Source organism: Coffea eugenioides, chromosome 1 (genome assembly GCF_003713205.1).
Source record: "Coffea eugenioides isolate CCC68of chromosome 1, Ceug_1.0, whole genome shotgun sequence".
In the NCBI taxonomy this organism is placed as follows: Eukaryota; Viridiplantae; Streptophyta; class Magnoliopsida; order Gentianales; family Rubiaceae; genus Coffea; species Coffea eugenioides.
This window is the reverse complement of record NC_040035.1, coordinates 23,462,900-23,482,589: the sequence shown is the minus strand read 5'-3', so window position 1 is coordinate 23,482,589 and position 19,690 is coordinate 23,462,900.

The following is a 19,690-nucleotide window of genomic DNA, read 5'->3' as shown; positions in this document are numbered from 1 at the left end:
GGTCCAAGACCTCATGTTGAGTTGGATCCGATTTATAGAGTCTAGGCTCACTATAACTTAAGTTGGTTAATTAGCTTTTATTGGGTTATGTTGGGCCAGCTTAAAGCCTTCATTGGATCGATTATAAGCTGACCATTAGATAGTGGATTTGAGTAGTGGAATCGGGCCAAAGGCCTAGCCTAGCCGAGTTAGGGTTTTCAAGTCACTTTAGGTTTTCAAGTTGTAAGGCTATATATAGCCTAGGTTTTCATTCAATAAGGAGGAGTTCAGATTTTATAAAATATATGTGAGTTATTTCACTCTCTCTTGCCTCAAGAGAATTTCCTTTGAATACTTGAGAATTAATCTCAAGCTGTTCATTGAACTTATCAATCAAGTAGTCTCCTTGATTGTGGCGTTCGTCTATCCATACTTTTGGTTCACTAAATTTGCTAGTCGTGGGTTAAGGAATCTCCTTAGTTCGTGGCTCGTGATTCTAGAAGGGTCAAAGTTCCGCAAAACATCCAAACTTGGTGTTCGTCTAGATCCGTCTCACATCAAAACAAGTGGGAAAGGGATCAAACCCTAAGGACTTGGATAAACTTTGTACGTGAATTTAATGAGAAATTTCTTCCTCCACTTGTCCAAGAAAAGAGAGAAGATGATTTTATAAAGCTTCGTCAAGGAACTTTAAGCGTAGCTGAGTATGAAACACGCTTTACGAAGTTATCTACATATGCCCCAGAATTGGTGGCTACTGAACGGAAGAGAATAAGATGGTTTATCCAAGGATTAGATTTGGAAATCCAAGATGCCCTTGCCGCAGCATAGGTTGAAACATTTAGTGACGTTCTCGAAAAAGCGCAAAGGGTAGAAAGTACAAAATCTGAACTAAGAGCTTTTCAAGCAAGAAAAAGAGATGCATCTGACAGTACACTAGGAGAAAATGAACCACCACCCAAAATTAGAAAAGAAGTGGATGGAGTAGGACTGTTATTTCCTGCACCACTCATGATAAAGGAACCAAAAGGAACTATGTCGCGAGGGACTTCAGTAGGACAGACACGATCAAAGAAAACCTCGCAAGCAAGTCAGGTCACAACACCTCGTCCGACTTGTGGATATTGTGGAATGTGACGCCCCGAAAAAAAATGAGTTTGAGAACCCGGAAATTTTCTAATTTTCTAGGGTTTATTTTTTTTAAACGCCTGCCTTATCTACATTTTCTTGATTGGAAAATTCCCCAGGTAAAGTTTATGAGCAAAAATAGTTTTAAAATGATTTTTCTAGTATCGGTTAGTTTTTGAGTAATTAAAAGCATATTTTGGACGTGGGACCCGCAAGTGCGGTAAATGCATTATATTTTTGACAACTTGTTGGAATTTTGTATTAAGTGATATTAGTTTACAATGTGTTAAGATATTTGTATTGGAGAGACAAAAAGATAAGTTTTAAACCTAAAGGTGACAAGTGTCACCATTGTATTGGAAATAGCTTATGACTTACTATTCATTTTCTTGACTTTTGACCAATTGCTTAAATATCTCAAAAATCACACAAAATTCATTCTTGTCTTCAACCTCTTGGCTGATTCTCTCTCTAGCAAAGAAGGAAGAAAAACCTCTTCAAAGTTTGGCAATTATCTAGCTCAAATCCTCCAAAACACTTGCTTGATCTAGTTTCTACTCCATAAAATCCCTCCATTTGGTGCTAGTGAGTGATTTGGTGAAGTTTTTTGGAAAAGCTAAGGTGTCCTACAACTCTCCCTCTCTTGTTTACTAGGTGAGTGGAATATGAACTTTCCCCTACACTTAATGAAGCTTGAGTTGTGCTTAGTGGAAGCTAAAGTGTTGAATTTTGTGATTTAATTCTTGTTTTTGGATGAAATGGTGAAGTTTACAATTTATTGGTGAATTTTCTGGTTTAATGTGATCATGATGTTGTGGCCTTGTATGATGATTGGAAATGATATGTAATGAAGCTAGAAGGTGGAAAAAGTGGACAATTGCAACCAATTTTGGGTTTGGAAGAAATTCTGGAAAATTAGGGTTCTTGAAGCTACATTCTGTCCGAAATTTTAGGTCATAGATAGAGGCCGAATTTGCCTAGCTCAAAACATGAAAGTTGTAGGGAATGACATTTTAGAGGTGCATACAAAATTTCAGGTCATTTGGAGTAGTGTAGAGTGAGATATGTCGATTTTACTGTTGCTGTTCTGGGTTGATCAGAATGTGCGAACTGCGCTTGTAATCGTCTGTTTTGACTGGAATTTCTTTGGATTTGGATGTTGGTGTCTTCTGATGAAATATAGCTTGATGTCTTAGCTAACATATGCCTTTGGAATCAATGCATTTGGACCTGTATAGACTGAGTTGGACTGATTACAGCATAGTGTGCTTTGTAAACCTGCAATTACGGTTCTGGTTTGGTATTCTGCATTTTTGACTTAGTTGTGCTGGGATTTGGACTGAGTGACCTTCTACATTGTTGTAGCCCTGGTTCTTAGCTTCGAAATGGTGGGTCTTACACCCTAATCTGATAATCGTAGTGCAAGTTGTGCCATTACCGCAAAATGACGTCAAAACTGTTTTTCTGGTTTGAGCTAAACTTTCATTTCCGGACTTTTCCCTAGCTTGACTTGTACTAGTACTGCTTGGAGCTTGCTGAATGGCTATTGGATGAACTTGTTGTTGTGTGTGTACCTTTGGGACTGGCTGAGGAAATAATGAAGCCATGATGGCTAGAAAAGTTAGCAAATTCAGGGGAAGTGCTGTCCGAATTTTGAAAGGATTTGTTTGCATTGAGTTTGTGATCTAAGACTTGGGTTTGAGCAAGGCAATGTTATTTGATGGATGATTGCTGAGCCATTGAGGTGAGTGACCTCAAACTATTTCTAAAATTATTTATGAACCATTTCTTGCATTATTTACTTTTGAACTGTTTCCAAATTTAATGTTGGAACTGTTTTCTTACATATCATGCGTGCTTGCATATCAGTGTCTTGTTATTATTGATTTTGCTTTCAATGATTGTTAAAACGAGTTTTCTAGGCGAGTGTGTACTTTATCGCACTCGACCTAAATAAATATGAAATTTTCAATGATTAATGATTAAATGCTACTTGCGCATGAATGTAAGCCTTTTGGGCTGAACTGGCCATTGCCCCTTGTTACCGGTCGTCTCGAGCCAGAAGCGGACTCGGTCGGGCGACTAGGAACTTGGGTGAACGTTTCGGTATACTCGAGTATTACCTTGTAGGTTGGTGGAGCCTGGCCAAAAGCCAGGGACGGGGTGAATGAATGCACGAATGAAACGAAAAGAATGCAATGAAATGACAGGAGAACGAACGTATCCTTTCATGAATGTTACTATCGCTTTCCATTGTAAATGTTTCTGGAATTATTGCTACTCCATCATTGATTTATGACATCATTGATCTATGACATCATTGAAATGAACGATTGTGAAACTGATTGTGAAACTGATTTTACTGGTTACTCGCTGAGCTTCTAGCTCACCCCAAAAATGGTTTTTTTCCCCTCCACAGGGCTCAAGGCGAAGGGAAGGGCTTGTAGTGTTTAATCCTGGATTGAATTTGGTTTTCCTTTTGTGTAATCATTCATATTGGGATTGTATTGAACGTTTAGAATTGATTGGATGTGTAATAGTCTAGTTTTGGACTTCCTCCTGTATACTAATTGTGATCAAGGATCAGAGTGGCGCTGCGGAAGCGTGGACGCTTCGCTTTTGATATGTACAGTTTGGGAACCTTTGATGTATATTTGATATATATGTCTTGAAATTCCATTGAGGATTGTAGTGAACGACTGAGTCCCGGCGAGAGCTGGGCAGGCGGCCCGCCGAACCCTCTGGTTCGCCTTAGGGGGAGGTGGGGCCGTGACAGTTGGTATCAGAGCTTAGGCTTCAGATCTCTGTAGTGTATCCTAGGCTTGAAGTTTAGGATGCCGGACTGTGGGTTTGATTTGACTCTGGAGAGATTTTTGCGGGATGTCTTGACTTGATTGGTACAAGAGGGAATGTCGAGGACGACATTCTTTTAAGGAGGGGAGATTGTGACGCCCCGAAAAAAAATGAGTTTGAGAACCCGAAAATTTTCTAATTTTCTAGGGTTTATTTTTTTTAAACGCCTGCCTTATCTACATTTTCTTGATTGGAAAATTTCCCAGGTAAAGTTTATGAGCAAAAATAGTTTTAAAATGATTTTTCTAGTATCGGTTAGTTTTTGAGTAATTAAAAGCGTATTTTGGACGTGGGACCCGCAAGTGCGGTAAATGCATTATATTTTTGACAACTTGTTGGAATTTTGTATTAAGTGATATTAGTTTACAATGTGTTAAGATATTTGTATTGGAGAGACAAAAAGATAAGTTTTAAACCTAAAGGTGACAAGTGTCACCATTGTATTGGAAATAGCTTATGACTTACTATTCATTTTCTTGACTTTTGACCAATTGCTTAAATATCTCAAAAATCACACAAAATTCATTCTTGTCTTCAACCTCTTGGCTGATTCTCTCTCTAGCAAAGAAGGAAGAAAAACCTCTTCAAAGTTTGGCAATTATCTAGCTCAAATCCTCCAAAACACTTGCTTGATCTAGTTTCTACTCCATAAAATCCCTCCATTTGGTGCTAGTGAGTGATTTGGTGAAGTTTTTTGGAAAAGCTAAGGTGTCCTACAACTCTCCCTCTCTTGTTTACTAGGTGAGTGGAATATGAACTTTCCCCTACACTTAATGAAGCTTGAGTTGTGCTTAGTGGAAGCTAAAGTGTTGAATTTTGTGATTTAATTCTTGTTTTTGGATGAAATGGTGAAGTTTACAATTTATTGGTGAATTTTCTGGTTTAATGTGATCATGATGTTGTGGCCTTGTATGATGATTGGAAATGATATGTAATGAAGCTAGAAGGTGGAAAAAGTGGACAATTGCAACCAATTTTGGGTTTGGAAGAAATTCTGGAAAATTAGGGTTCTTGAAGCTACATTCTGTCCGAAATTTTAGGTCATAGATAGAGGCCGAATTTGCCTAGCTCAAAACATGAAAGTTGTAGGGAATGACATTTTAGAGGTGCATACAAAATTTCAGGTCATTTGGAGTAGTGTAGAGTGAGATATGTCGATTTTACTGTTGCTGTTCTGGGTTGATCAGAATGTGCGAACTGCGCTTGTAATCGTCTGTTTTGACTGGAATTTCTTTGGATTTGGATGTTGGTGTCTTCTGATGAAATATAGCTTGATGTCTTAGCTAACATATGCCTTTGGAATCAATGCATTTGGACCTGTATAGACTGAGTTGGACTGATTACAGCATAGTGTGCTTTGTAAACCTGCAATTACGGTTCTGGTTTGGTATTCTGCATTTTTGACTTAGTTGTGCTGGGATTTGGACTGAGTGACCTTCTACATTGTTGTAGCCCTGGTTCTTAGCTTCGAAATGGTGGGTCTTACACCCTAATCTGATAATCGTAGTGCAAGTTGTGCCATTACCGCAAAATGACGTCAAAACTGTTTTTCTGGTTTGAGCTAAACTTTCATTTCCGGACTTTTCCCTAGCTTGACTTGTACTAGTACTGCTTGGAGCTTGCTGAATGGCTATTGGATGAACTTGTTGTTGTGTGTGTACCTTTGGGACTGGCTGAGGAAATAATGAAGCCATGATGGCTAGAAAAGTTAGCAAATTCAGGGGAAGTGCTGTCCGAATTTTGAAAGGATTTGTTTGCATTGAGTTTGTGATCTAAGACTTGGGTTTGAGCAAGGCAATGTTATTTGATGGATGATTGCTGAGCCATTGAGGTGAGTGACCTCAAACTATTTCTAAAATTATTTATGAACCATTTCTTGCATTATTTACTTTTGAACTGTTTCCAAATTTAATGTTGGAACTGTTTTCTTACATATCATGCGTGCTTGCATATCAGTGTCTTGTTATTATTGATTTTGCTTTCAATGATTGTTAAAACGAGTTTTCTAGGCGAGTGTGTACTTTATCGCACTCGACCTAAATAAATATGAAATTTTCAATGATTAATGATTAAATGCTACTTGCGCATGAATGTAAGCCTTTTGGGCTGAACTGGCCATTGCCCCTTGTTACCGGTCGTCTCGAGCCAGAAGCGGACTCGGTCGGGCGACTAGGAACTTGGGTGAACGTTTCGGTATACTCGAGTATTACCTTGTAGGTTGGTGGAGCCTGGCCAAAAGCCAGGGACGGGGTGAATGAATGCACGAATGAAACGAAAAGAATGCAATGAAATGACAGGAGAACGAACGTATCCTTTCATGAATGTTACTATCGCTTTCCATTGTAAATGTTTCTGGAATTATTGCTACTCCATCATTGATTTATGACATCATTGATCTATGACATCATTGAAATGAACGATTGTGAAACTGATTGTGAAACTGATTTTACTGGTTACTCGCTGAGCTTCTAGCTCACCCCAAAAATGGTTTTTTTCCCCTCCACAGGGCTCAAGGCGAAGGGAAGGGCTTGTAGTGTTTAATCCTGGATTGAATTTGGTTTTCCTTTTGTGTAATCATTCATATTGGGATTGTATTGAACGTTTAGAATTGATTGGATGTGTAATAGTCTAGTTTTGGACTTCCTCCTGTATACTAATTGTGATCAAGGATCAGAGTGGCGCTGCGGAAGCGTGGACGCTTCGCTTTTGATATGTACAGTTTGGGAACCTTTGATGTATATTTGATATATATGTCTTGAAATTCCATTGAGGATTGTAGTGAACGACTGAGTCCCGGCGAGAGCTGGGCAGGCGGCCCGCCGAACCCTCTGGTTCGCCTTAGGGGGAGGTGGGGCCGTGACAGTTGGTATCAGAGCTTAGGCTTCAGATCTCTGTTGTGTATCCTAGGCTTGAAGTTTAGGATGCCGGACTGTGGGTTTGATTTGACTCTGGAGAGATTTTTGCGGGATGTCTTGACTTGATTGGTACAAGAGGGAATGTCGAGGACGACATTCTTTTAAGGAGGGGAGATTGTGACGCCCCGAAAAAAAATGAGTTTGAGAACCCGAAAATTTTCTAATTTTCTAGGGTTTATTTTTTTTAAACGCCTGCCTTATCTACATTTTCTTGATTGGAAAATTTCCCAGGTAAAGTTTATGAGCAAAAATAGTTTTAAAATGATTTTTCTAGTATCGGTTAGTTTTTGAGTAATTAAAAGCGTATTTTGGACGTGGGACCCGCAAGTGCGGTAAATGCATTATATTTTTGACAACTTGTTGGAATTTTGTATTAAGTGATATTAGTTTACAATGTGTTAAGATATTTGTATTGGAGAGACAAAAAGATAAGTTTTAAACCTAAAGGTGACAAGTGTCACCATTGTATTGGAAATAGCTTATGACTTACTATTCATTTTCTTGACTTTTGACCAATTGCTTAAATATCTCAAAAATCACACAAAATTCATTCTTGTCTTCAACCTCTTGGCTGATTCTCTCTCTAGCAAAGAAGGAAGAAAAACCTCTTCAAAGTTTGGCAATTATCTAGCTCAAATCCTCCAAAACACTTGCTTGATCTAGTTTCTACTCCATAAAATCCCTCCATTTGGTGCTAGTGAGTGATTTGGTGAAGTTTTTTGGAAAAGCTAAGGTGTCCTACAACTCTCCCTCTCTTGTTTACTAAGTGAGTGGAATATGAACTTTCCCCTACACTTAATGAAGCTTGAGTTGTGCTTAGTGGAAGCTAAAGTGTTGAATTTTGTGATTTAATTCTTGTTTTTGGATGAAATGGTGAAGTTTACAATTTATTGGTGAATTTTCTGGTTTAATGTGATCATGATGTTGTGGCCTTGTATGATGATTGGAAATGTTATGTAATGAAGCTAGAAGGTGGAAAAAGTGGACAATTGCAACCAATTTTGGGTTTGGAAGAAATTCTGGAAAATTAGGGTTCTTGAAGCTACATTCTGTCCGAAATTTTAGGTCATAGATAGAGGCCGAATTTTCCTTAGCTCAAAACATGAAAGTTGTACGGAATGACATTTTAGAGGTGCCTACAAAATTTCAGGTCATTTGGAGTAGTGTAGAGTGAGATATGTCGATTTTACTGCTGCTGTTCTGGGTTGATCAGAATGTGCGAACTGCGCTTGTAATCGTCTGTTTTGACTGGAATTTCTTTGGATTTGGATGTTGGTGTCTTCTGATGAAATGTAGCTTGATGTCTTAGCTAACATATGCCTTTGGAATCAATGCATTTGGACCTGTATAGACTGAGTTGGACTGATTACAGCATAGTGTGCTTTGTAAACCTGCAATTACGGTTCTGGTTTGGTATTCTGCATTTTTGACTTAGTTGTGGTGGGATTTGGACTGAGTGACCTTCTACATTGTTGTAGCCCTGGTTCTTAGCTTCGAAATGGTGTGTCTTACACCCTAATCTGATAATCGTAGTGCAAGTTGTGCCATTACCGCAAAATGACGTCAAAACTGTTTTTCTGGTTTGAGCTAAACTTTCATTTCCGGACTTTTCCCTATCTTGACTTGTACTAGTACTGCTTGGAGCTTGCTGAATGGCTATTGGATGAACTTGTTGTTGTGTGTGTACCTTTGGGACTGGCTGAGGAAATAATGAAGCCATGATGGCTAGAAAATTTAGCAAATTCAGGGGAAGTGCTGTCCGAATTTTGAAAGGATTTGTTTGCATTGAGTTTGTGATCTAAGACTTGGGTTTGAGCAAGGCAATGTTATTTGATGGATGATTGCTGAGCCATTGAGGTGAGTGACCTCAAACTATTTCTAAAATTATTTATGAGGTGAGTGACCTCAAACTATTTCTAAAATTATTTATGAACCATTTCTTGCATTATTTACTTTTGAACTGTTTCCAAATTTAATGTTGGAACTGTTTTCTTACATATCATGCGTGCTTGCATATCAGTGTCTTGTTATTATTGATTTTGCTTTCAATGATTGTTAAAACGAGTTTTCTAGGCGAGTGTGTACTTTATCGCACTCGACCTAAATAAATATGAAATTTTCAATGATTAATGATTAAATGCTACTTGCGCATGAATGTAAGCCTTTTGGGCTAAACTGGCCATTGCCCCTTGTTACCGGTCGTCTCGAGCCAGAAGCGGACTCGGTCGGGCGACTAGGAACTTGGGTGAACGTTTCGGTATACTCGAGTATTACCTTGTAGGTTGGTGGAGCCTGGCCAAAAGCCAGGGACGGGGTGAATGAATGCACGAATGAAACGAAAAGAATGCAATGAAATGACAGGAGAACGAACGTATCCTTTCATGAATGTTACTATCGCTTTCCATTGTAAATGTTTCTGGAATTATTGCTACTCCATCATTGATTTATGACATCATTGATCTATGACATCATTGAAATGAACGATTGTGAAACTGATTTGATAACTGATTTTACTGGTTACTCGCTGAGCTTCTAGCTCACCCCAAAAATGTTTTTTCCCCTCCACAGGGCTCAAGGCGAAGGGAAGGGCTTGTAGTGTTTAATCCTGGATTGAATTTGGTTTTCCTTTTGTGTAATCATTCATATTGGGATTGTATCGAACGTTTAGAATTGATTGGATGTGTAATAGTCTAGTTTTGGACTTCCTCCTGTATACTAATTGTGATCAAGGATCAGAGTGGCGCTGCGGAAGCGTGGACGCTTCGCTTTTGATATGTACAGTTTGGGAACCTTTGATGTATATTTGATATATATATCTTGAAATTCCATTGAGGATTGTAGTGAACGACTGAGTCCCGGCGAGAGCTGGGCAGGCGGCCCGCCGAACCCTCTGGTTCGCCTTAGGGGGAGGTGGGGCCGTGACATGGAAGGACGAATCACACTGAAGAATACTATTGGCTAAAGGGACGAAAGTGTATGGGGTGTGGGAGTACCAACCATATAGTTCATGACTGTCCAAGGAGATATCCACGAGAAACTACTGCTCAACAAGGAAATGGAACTGTCCCTCGACAAGCCAATGGAAGGAGAAACCGATCAGTGGCATCTGAAAGAACGCATGACATGAACACACCACACGGTTCAGAGTTGTCTGAGATTACAGAAGGTATGAATTTCGAGGACGAAATTCTTTTAAGGAGGGGAGGTTGTGAGGACTCGTAAAATTTACTTATTTAATCTCCTATTTCTAGCTTATTTAATTATTTATTTGTCCTTTTACCCCGAATATTATTTTCTAAGCTCTTGAGACCTAATTACATGGAAATATAGTTTCATTATATTTTTAAAGTGACTTGTTTCAAAAATTAATTTCCGAAAGCTCGTTTAGTGAAAATAGTGAACACGTCTTTGGAAATCTTGACCGATTGAGAGTACAATAAGTTTGGAATATTGGAGACATGTACAATGGACCTAAATTAGGTATTTTAATGTTTGAATACTCAAGTGATAGTTATTAGTACTATCGTTATAAGAATTTCTCGGAAGTTTCGCGTTATCGCGCTTAAATTGGAGATACGCGTTTTCACACGCGCGATTTAAATTGAGGAACGTTAGACCCTTATTTTTGGACAATTGAGAGTGAATAATATTTATATGAATATAAGTGCATTGGAGGTTTAGTGCACTAGTGAAACAAACTCGAGAGGAATCGAGCACGAAACGCGGGAAAAAGAGTTGACCTTTGAATCAATGAGAGACACACATTTTAGTTTCACATGGGAGCATCACACTAGATTAAAACCCTCCATATACTTACCTCAATTTCTGCCTCTTTTGCTTCCATTCCAGCCGTGCAACATCAAGATAGAAAAGGACCAAGTTTACTTCACCAAATTCCTTCATCAAATCTTCATCATACCTCTTCCAATTCACTCCAAATTCGAACTACACTTAACTAAACATTTAGAGATCCCATTGAGCTAAGAAAAGGAGCTGTTATTCACGGTTTTTCTTGTGCTAAGGAAGGCCAAAAATTCTGACTTTGCTCACCACACAAGTAGGTAACGATCAACTACCGAAATATTGTTTTGTGGAGGTTGATTAACACCTTTAAGCTCTTGTATTCATATGGGTGGTTGTTATTGTTGGAAAATTTGAAAGGTGGGCTCTATGAACTCCCACCCTTGTCTTGATGGCTGATATGATGATTGATGATGAATTTAATGTTGGTTTAGTGCTCAAAATGGTAGATTAATGGTGTATTATTAGTATGAACTTCAAGAGATGCATGGGGTAAAAGTTCCGATTCTGCCCCTGCTTTGAACGTACCTATTTCTACGGAATTTTTTAGGTTCTAATGACTTGTTTATGATGTATAATGTTATATGAGTTGTGTAGAAAGTTTCATTGAAAAATAACATGATTTGGTTGGTCAAATGAGTTGATTTCCAAAGTTAGCAAAACTGGAAAATGAATCCCGTATTGCCCCGGCAGTCATTTTGTATCGGCCATAACTCTTTGCTCTGATGTCAAAATTAAGTGCCGTTTCTGGTACTGGAAACTAGACATTCCCAGATTTCCATTGGTATAAAATACACGACCTAGTTCCACTCGAGTGAGCCACACCATTCGTTTGAAAATCACTGCCCTGTTTCGTTGCTCTCCAGGAGACAGGACAGAAATTACTTCTTGATGCTCAAAAACGAGCTGTTTGTGGATAGAATTTGAAAATGGTTTCTTCTGAGAAAATTCAGCTTTATGAGAGAGATTTCCAACACCATCAACCACGCCCAATTCCAATTTGAATTGAGTGAGTTGTGGCCAAAGTTTGAAACTGCTACAGTGATAGAATTTTCCACTTGGACAGATTTGTAACTAACAATGATTTGGGACTTGTTGTTTTGGAAACTTTGATATCCAACATCTACCAAACTTTATATTAGATGTTCGTTGGACTTTGTTTCACAAATAAACCAGATTTGGGTTGGTTGCTTTGGACAAAATGTTTAAAAAGGAAAGAAGAGCTAGAAGACAGTTTTACCTTGGGAAATTTCTTGAACTTTGATGGTTTAGTTAACTACCTTCCCGTGTGAATTTTCAAATAAAATTTGATAGAAGAGTAATCCTCATATGGAGGTTTAATTGTGAAAAATTTGGTAATATTCTAAGACCATTTTGATATGCAAATGACGTCACAAAATTCGCTCATCGAATCTGGAAAACTTTTCATTTTCTCTTAGCCAAATGGTCAAATTTGATTTGGAGAGTTTTATTTCAAAAATTTGGATGTCAATGGTCTTTAAATTGCTCAGTGGATGTTATGAACTCTTGGTTTCAATAATGGAGAGATTTGGAACTGATTTCATGGTACAAAAAGTTTGTAAACAAAAGAAAAGTGAGAAGGTAGTTTAGCCTTGCAACTCTTCATAAACTTTGGTTGTTTTAATGACTGCCTTACCGTGAGAGTTTTTGTATGAAACTTGGTAGAAATGTTGTTCACACATGGAAGATTTAGTGTACCAAGTTTGATATATTTCCAATGTGACGGCCCCACCACTCCCTAGGGCGTACCCCAGGGTTCGGCGAACCGCCTGCCCAACTCTCGCCGGGACTCACTCATTCACTACAGTCCTCACTTAAAATCTGAATAAATCACAAGAATAAATAGGGCAACGATCCAAAACTTAAAGCGAAACTTATATACATTGCCATCCCCAAAAGGGAGTGTAAAGATCGAATATACAAAGGTTCTCAATCCTTCATACGTCCAACCCGTGCCAAGCACTAGGCGAGAACCACTACAAAAGAAACAAAAGAAACAAAAGAACTAGACTGGCTAGTCTATGCTCTCATTCTGCTCGCCGTCCCCTGTTAAGGAAAACAAAACTAAAGGGTGAGCTAAAAGCTCAGTGAGGTTCCGAACAGATAATCAAACAATCAATTCAATACATTAAACATGGAGTATCAATAATTCAAGAAACATTTACAATGGAAAGCGATAGTAACATTCATTAAAAGGATACGGGCTCACATGGAGCTATTCGTTCGTTCGTTCGTTCCCCTGACATTTCCCCTTATTCCTCCAATTATTTGAAAATTTCCTTTTTGAGAAGCAAACCCTCGTGCCTTCGTTCGTTCATTCATCCCCTTCCGGACGTTGACCGGACTCCACCCATCCGGACGTTGGCCGGACTCCACCCATCCGGACGTAGCCGGACTACAAGGTAATACTCGAGTATACCAAATTCACCCAGGGTCACCATATCGCCCGACCGAGTCCGCTTCTGGCTCAAGTCGATCGGTAACGAAGGGCAGAGCCCAGTTCAGCCAAACGGCTTACATTCATGCGCAACTAGCATTTAATCATTTAATCCTTGAAAATTTCACATTTATTTAGGTCGAGTGCGATAAAGTACACACTCGCCTAGAAAACTCGTTTTAACAATCATTAAAAGCACTTAACACATTATCAATCAATAATATCAAGCCAATAAGTCAAGGAAATATAACAAACAAAGAACACTCACCTAGTTATGCAAAATAATGTGCAAAATATCCTTTCGGATATTACCCTTAGTCACCAATGAAACCTAAGATTGAACAAGAGAACATATTACAGTTTATCGAGCAAAACATTTAAGGGGAAACAAAGAAACCCGACTAATTAGGAGTAAAACGTGTAAAGATAACTTTCAAGTAAAAAGAGGGTTGTTTGGAGCCAAGGATGAAAATAACTAGGGTTTCAAAATCAATCGCAAAACCAAGCTCAAAAGGCTTATAGAATTCCAACGGAAAACATTTGACTAACGACAAATCAAAAGACAAATAGATAGGCTAAGAAAATATTCTTCTGGAATCGTAAAGAATCATTTGTATGACTAAAAGTCACTATATATTCAAGTAGAGGTTATATAACAAGGGTTTTGATGAAAATCATATGGAAAAGGAAGACTCTTAAAACCGTACTTGAAAGTAGTTCACTTGTGGCCGATAAAACCCTAACTCATACTTCTATATTTTGGGTACAGAGTAAGTAAACATTTGGCGTTTCAAATTGAAGAGGTATCATGTTTTGGAATGGTAAAACGGTCATAGTATTTGCCAAACGAAAATATACAAATTCAAATAGAAACTTTGTCCTTGAGCGAAAATTTGGGCAGCACGCCCTTTGTGTTTACCTAATTTTCCAACCATTTTGGCTTCATTATTTTTCTCATTCAAGCCCAAGTTTATACAAAACACAAATTCATTTCAATAGCCGTTCCATAGGCTCAAGACAATACAAGGACATAAATCAACTAATAACAAATGCGGAAATGAAGTTTACAAAAAAAACAGATTTGATAGGGTTTTGAGGAATGGGCACATCCGAGGCTACGCTTATCAGATTGAGGTGTAACTTATACCATTTCGAAGCTAAGAGAAAGGGATACAAGATTGAAGAAGGTCACTCAGTCCAGTTTGTAGTGAAACTAGGTCAAAAGATCAGTATACCAAACCAGCACCGTCAAAACAGGTTTACAAACCGCATTCTCGCTCAAATATCATAAGTCAGGCTCCCTAAGTCCAAATCAAGTGATTCCAAAGCCATCCGAAAAATAAGATACAAGGATAAAATTCTTAAGAAGACATCAACAACTAAATCAGAAGCATTCCCAATCAAATTAACCAATTACAGAGGCAATTATCAAGTTCGGGTAGAAACAGGGCAGCAGGGGTAAATCGGTCTTTTCACAGGTTACATTGCTCTGATTGAGTTGAAATTTTGTAGGAACCTATAAACTATCATTATATACAACTTTCATGTTTTATTCCAAGGCTAATTCGGCCTCTAACTATGAGTAATAGTACCGGGCAGAACTGAAACATGAAATTCCAGAAATCTGGAAATTTTGGTTTTCAATTGAATTTTCTTCCTTTCCTTGTTCCAATCACTACCAAAGCCCCTTATATAATCTTATATACAACATATACTAACCATACAACAAGTTTAGGCAGAAAATCATCAAACCCTAACTTGCATATATCATCCAAAATCATCACAACAACTTGTATAACTTGTAGCCTAATCAAAACATGAGCTAGATAACATCTTAAACCAGAAATTAAAAGAACAAGAACCATGATCAGATCTTATACCTCAAAACAAAGCTTGAAAGAGTGATACTTCACCTCCTTTGGAAATTTTTAGTTCCCCTAGCTTCCCAAGCCCACAACTCACTATTTAATCGGTTTAGAATTTTGATTCCTCACTTAGATGGTGCAAATCAAGAAGAAAATTGTTTTCTCTTGCTCCCCCTTTCTCTCTCTCTTGTCTCGGCCAAGCTCAAGGAAAAATGAAGAAGAAAGGCTGCTCTATGGTGATTAAAAGGCAAGAAGATTAGGATTAGTCTAAGCCACAAGTTTTGCCAACACTTGGATCAACCACAACCACAAAATTTTCTCTTTCTTCTCCTTGCATTTTTGGCCACAAATTTCGGTCAAAGGCAGCTGGAAATGAGGGGATATTTTTCTCAAATATCAATGAGCTCATGTGGTAAGAAAGTGGTGGTCCAGCGGTGCGTTCAATCGGCAGTGCGCGGTACACGTCGGTTCGCACCGTTTTTCCTTAAATCGCATGTATTAGGGTTTTTACTTCCTATTCAGTAACCTTATATCATTGCTCCTAATCACATATTATTTCTCACCTAAAAGTCACTTTTAATCACCAAATTTGATCCTTGCTTCGTACCGAAAAATCATCCGGCGAAAAATCGCGAAAACCCTAATTTGCTCCAGTCTTGAAACCAAAAAGTGAAACCCTACTTTCTAGGTTCATTTGCACTTATTATGGAATTACTGGGTAGTAGGCTATAATAAATGAATAATTTCCAAATAAAAGGCATTTTTGAGAAAAATATAAGAAATTTGCGAGTCCTCGCATCCAATGCCAACTCGATGACCAAATGATACTTCGAATCTAGTCTTCAAACCTGGAAAATAGCCCAACAGTCTTAACATTTTCAGCAACTTGGAGCTACTATATCTTGGTGCTCGAAACATCGTTTCTCGTTCTGCTTATTTTGTTATACTCTTGGATTGCAACACTAATTGATTTCCAAATTTCAAAGGTTAGTTCAAAACAAGTGAATTTTACCGAATTTTCAAAGTTGGCCAAAAACCAACTTAAACCTGTCTTGGTAATTCAAGTTACCAACTTTGAGCCAAAATTTGAGTGCCTTTCACTTACATTCGAGGAAAAGTGTCTTCTGAGAACTTTTAGTACTTTCAAAGAGATTTCCAATGGTACCAAGTTTTCCAATTTTTGACATGTAGAATGTGAGATACGATTTTACAAAGCATCGTATCAAACCTGAAAAATTTCCGAATTCCAAGGGAAGGGAGTTTTCAAATACTCCTTATTCCTTCGATATTACTTGAACATTTTATACTTGATTTCCAAAATGAAAACTTGATTGCTCATGTGCTTTAAGAAACTCCACTTGAACCTCGATTTACGAGTAATTGAGGTTCATTTTCATAAGATTTCCTTAGATTGCACTAGCGTACAATCTTCCTCGATAATTAGAGATTCGTAGTGATATTGAGTGGTACTTGATTATTGTTTGCTCAGGCACTCGAGGGAATCTCCAAGAGGAACTCGAAGCGGACACCTAAAACACTTGTTTGAGAACTACTCGCTTGTTTTAACTAGGTGAGTGTTCCATATAGGGATACGTATTTGAATAAGTCTAGGACATGCTTATTTCATGATTATTAAGTGTTAAGTATTATGTGTTAAGTATTTACCATACTCATGCCTATTTAAGGAATGTATACTTGCATTGCATATCTACATGAATTGGTTAAATGATTAACCATATCAAATGACCATATGAACTCGATACATGCTTAACTTGCTAGATTGCTTGCTTAGCCTACTCGGTTTTGAAAAATGGAGTCGAGTGTGTATTTTATCGCACTCGTTCTCTTTTGAGATGAATAACTCATGCTTGGAAATGCTCAAATAACATGACTTGGTATGCTATGGTTGCATACGTCGTTGGAGTGAATCTCCTCGACTCTCACATGGTAAAAATGGGATAACGGCCAATGATGGCCTATTAATATGACAAATGTCTGTCAATTAACTGTCACTACTCAACCGTTACCCGTCAACCGTGAACCGTTTATCAAATCACATGACTACCTGATTACTTGATTATCTGTTTACTCGATTTCCAATTTACATGAATATGTGATATCCGTGAATTACATGCTCCCTTGAAATCAACTTGCATTGCTTACGTGCTTACGTGCTAAGTATCCACTTGATTACTTGATTATCATGAATCGCATGTTATATGAAACTGTCCATCATCGTTAGGCGAGTGTGTACTTTACCTCACTCGACCTACTCAAATGATGAATTTTACCTTTTGCCGAATTACTTGATTACTTGTGCATGTTGTAAGCTCTAAGCTGAACTGGGCCCTGCTCATGATTACTAACCTACTCGAGCCAGGACTAGGTTCGGTCGGGTAGGTTGGAACCTTGAGACACCGTTTCGGTATGCTCGAGTATTACCACTGGAGGGATAAGGTGATGGCCAGTCAAACCGAGGGGATCCGGAAGTCATAAGATGCAGATGACCGACAGAGTTCCACCGGAACACCGTATCCTACAGTATATGTTTACCTTGTATCATGATAATTGTTTCATGCTAAAATGTCAACATGAAATCCTGAGCTATGCCTGTGATATGCTCTATACTTGTTACCTGTCCAATGTATTCATATCATGATACCTGCTTCATGTTAATGCTCCATACCCGTAACATGCTTAATTACTCGCACCTGTAATAAGCTCCAATCACTCGTAAACTATACATGCCAATGTCTTGAACCATGATGACTGTCCCATGATAAATGTCTCATACCATGATAAATGTCTCAAATTACCCGTACAATGATTATCACCGTACAATGATTATCACCTCATGATAACATGCCATTGTGTAACCTTGAACCATGCATACGATATGCCCAACTTACTTGATTTATTTGAACTGTTAGAGTGTCTTGGAACCTCACTGGGCTGTGTAACTCATCCCACATTGTGGTTTTCTTTTACAGGGTTCGAGACCAAGGGTGCTCGTGAGTAGTACTAGATTGTTTTTGTGACGCCCCGAAAAAAAATGAGTTTGAGAACCCGGAAATTTTCTAATTTTCTAGGGTTTATTTTTTTAAACGCCCGTCTTTTCTACATTTTCTTGATTAGAAAAATTCCCCAGATAAAGTTTATGAGCAAAAATCATTTTCAAATGATTTTTCTAGTATCGGTTAGTTTTTGAGAAATTAAAAGCTTATTTTGGACGTGGGACCCGCAAGTGCGGTAAATGCATTATATTTTTGACAACTTGTTGGAATTTTGTATTAAGTGATATTATTTTACAAAGTGTTAAGATATTTGTATTGGAGAGACAAAAAGATAAGTTTTGAACCAAAAGGGTGACAAGTGTCATCTTCCTATTCAACCTTGACTTTGACCATTATTTCTTACCTTTACTAATACTCAATTTTGACCCAAAAAGCACCCAAATTTCTGCAAGCTTGGCCGACCCTCTCTAGCTAAGAAGAAAGAAAAACTCTCCAAGATTCTTGCTTCCATCTTGCTTGAGTGTAATCATCCAACCATTTGATCTTGTTTCTACACCATAAAATCTCTCCATTTGGTACTAGAAAGTGATTTGGTGAAGTGTTTAAGGAAGCTAAGGTGTCCAACAACTCTCCCTCTCTTGTTTACTAGGTGAGTGGTGATTGAACTTCCTCCTACACTTAATGAAGCTTAAGTTGTGCTTAATGGTAGCTAAAGTGATGAATTTGTGGTTTACTTCTTGGTTTGAGAGGAATTGGTGAAGTTTTCAATTTATTGAGGAATTTTCTGGTTTAATATGAATGTGATGTTGTGGATATCTTTGATGATGGGAATTGATGGTTAATGACTATAGTAGGTGTACATGATTGGTAATTGTAACCAATTTTGGGTTTGGAAGGAATTTGAGAAAGTTAGGGTTTCATAATCCCCTTTCTGTCCGGTTTTGTATCATATGGTTAGAGGCCGAATTGGCCTTGGCTCAAAACATTAAAGTTGTAGGTATTGATGTTTTAAGGGTGCCTGTAAAATTTCAGGTCAATTGGAGTAGTGTAGAATGAGATAAGCCGAAATTACTATTGCTGTTCTGGGTTCATCAGGATGTTAGAACTGTGTCTGAAATGGGTTGTTTTGACTGGAATTGTTTTGGATTTGGGTGTTGAGGTCTTCTGATGAAATGTAGCTTGATGTCCTAGCTACTATATGCCTTTGGAATTTCTGCATTTGGACCTGTTTAGACTGAGTTGTACTGATTACAGCATAGTGTAATTTGTAAACCTGCAAGTACGGTTCTGGTTTGTTATTTGGCATATTTGACTTAGTTGTGCTGGGATTTGGACTGAGTGACCTTCTACATTGTTGTAGCCCTGGTTCTTAGCTTCAAAACGGTGTGTCTTGGACCTCTATCCGATACTCGTAATGCCTTTGGTGCCATTACCACAAAAGGACGTCAAAACTGTTTTTCTGGTTTTGAGCTTAACTTTCATTTCCGGACTTTTCCCTAGCTTGACTTGTACTAGTACTACTTGGAACTTGCTGAATGACTATTAGATGAACTTGTTGTTGTGTGTGTACCTTTGGGACTGGCTGAGGAAATAATGAAGCCTTGATGGCTGGAAAAGTAAAGAAATTTAGGGGAAGTGCTGTCCGAACTTTGAAGGGATTTGTTTGCATTGAGTTGT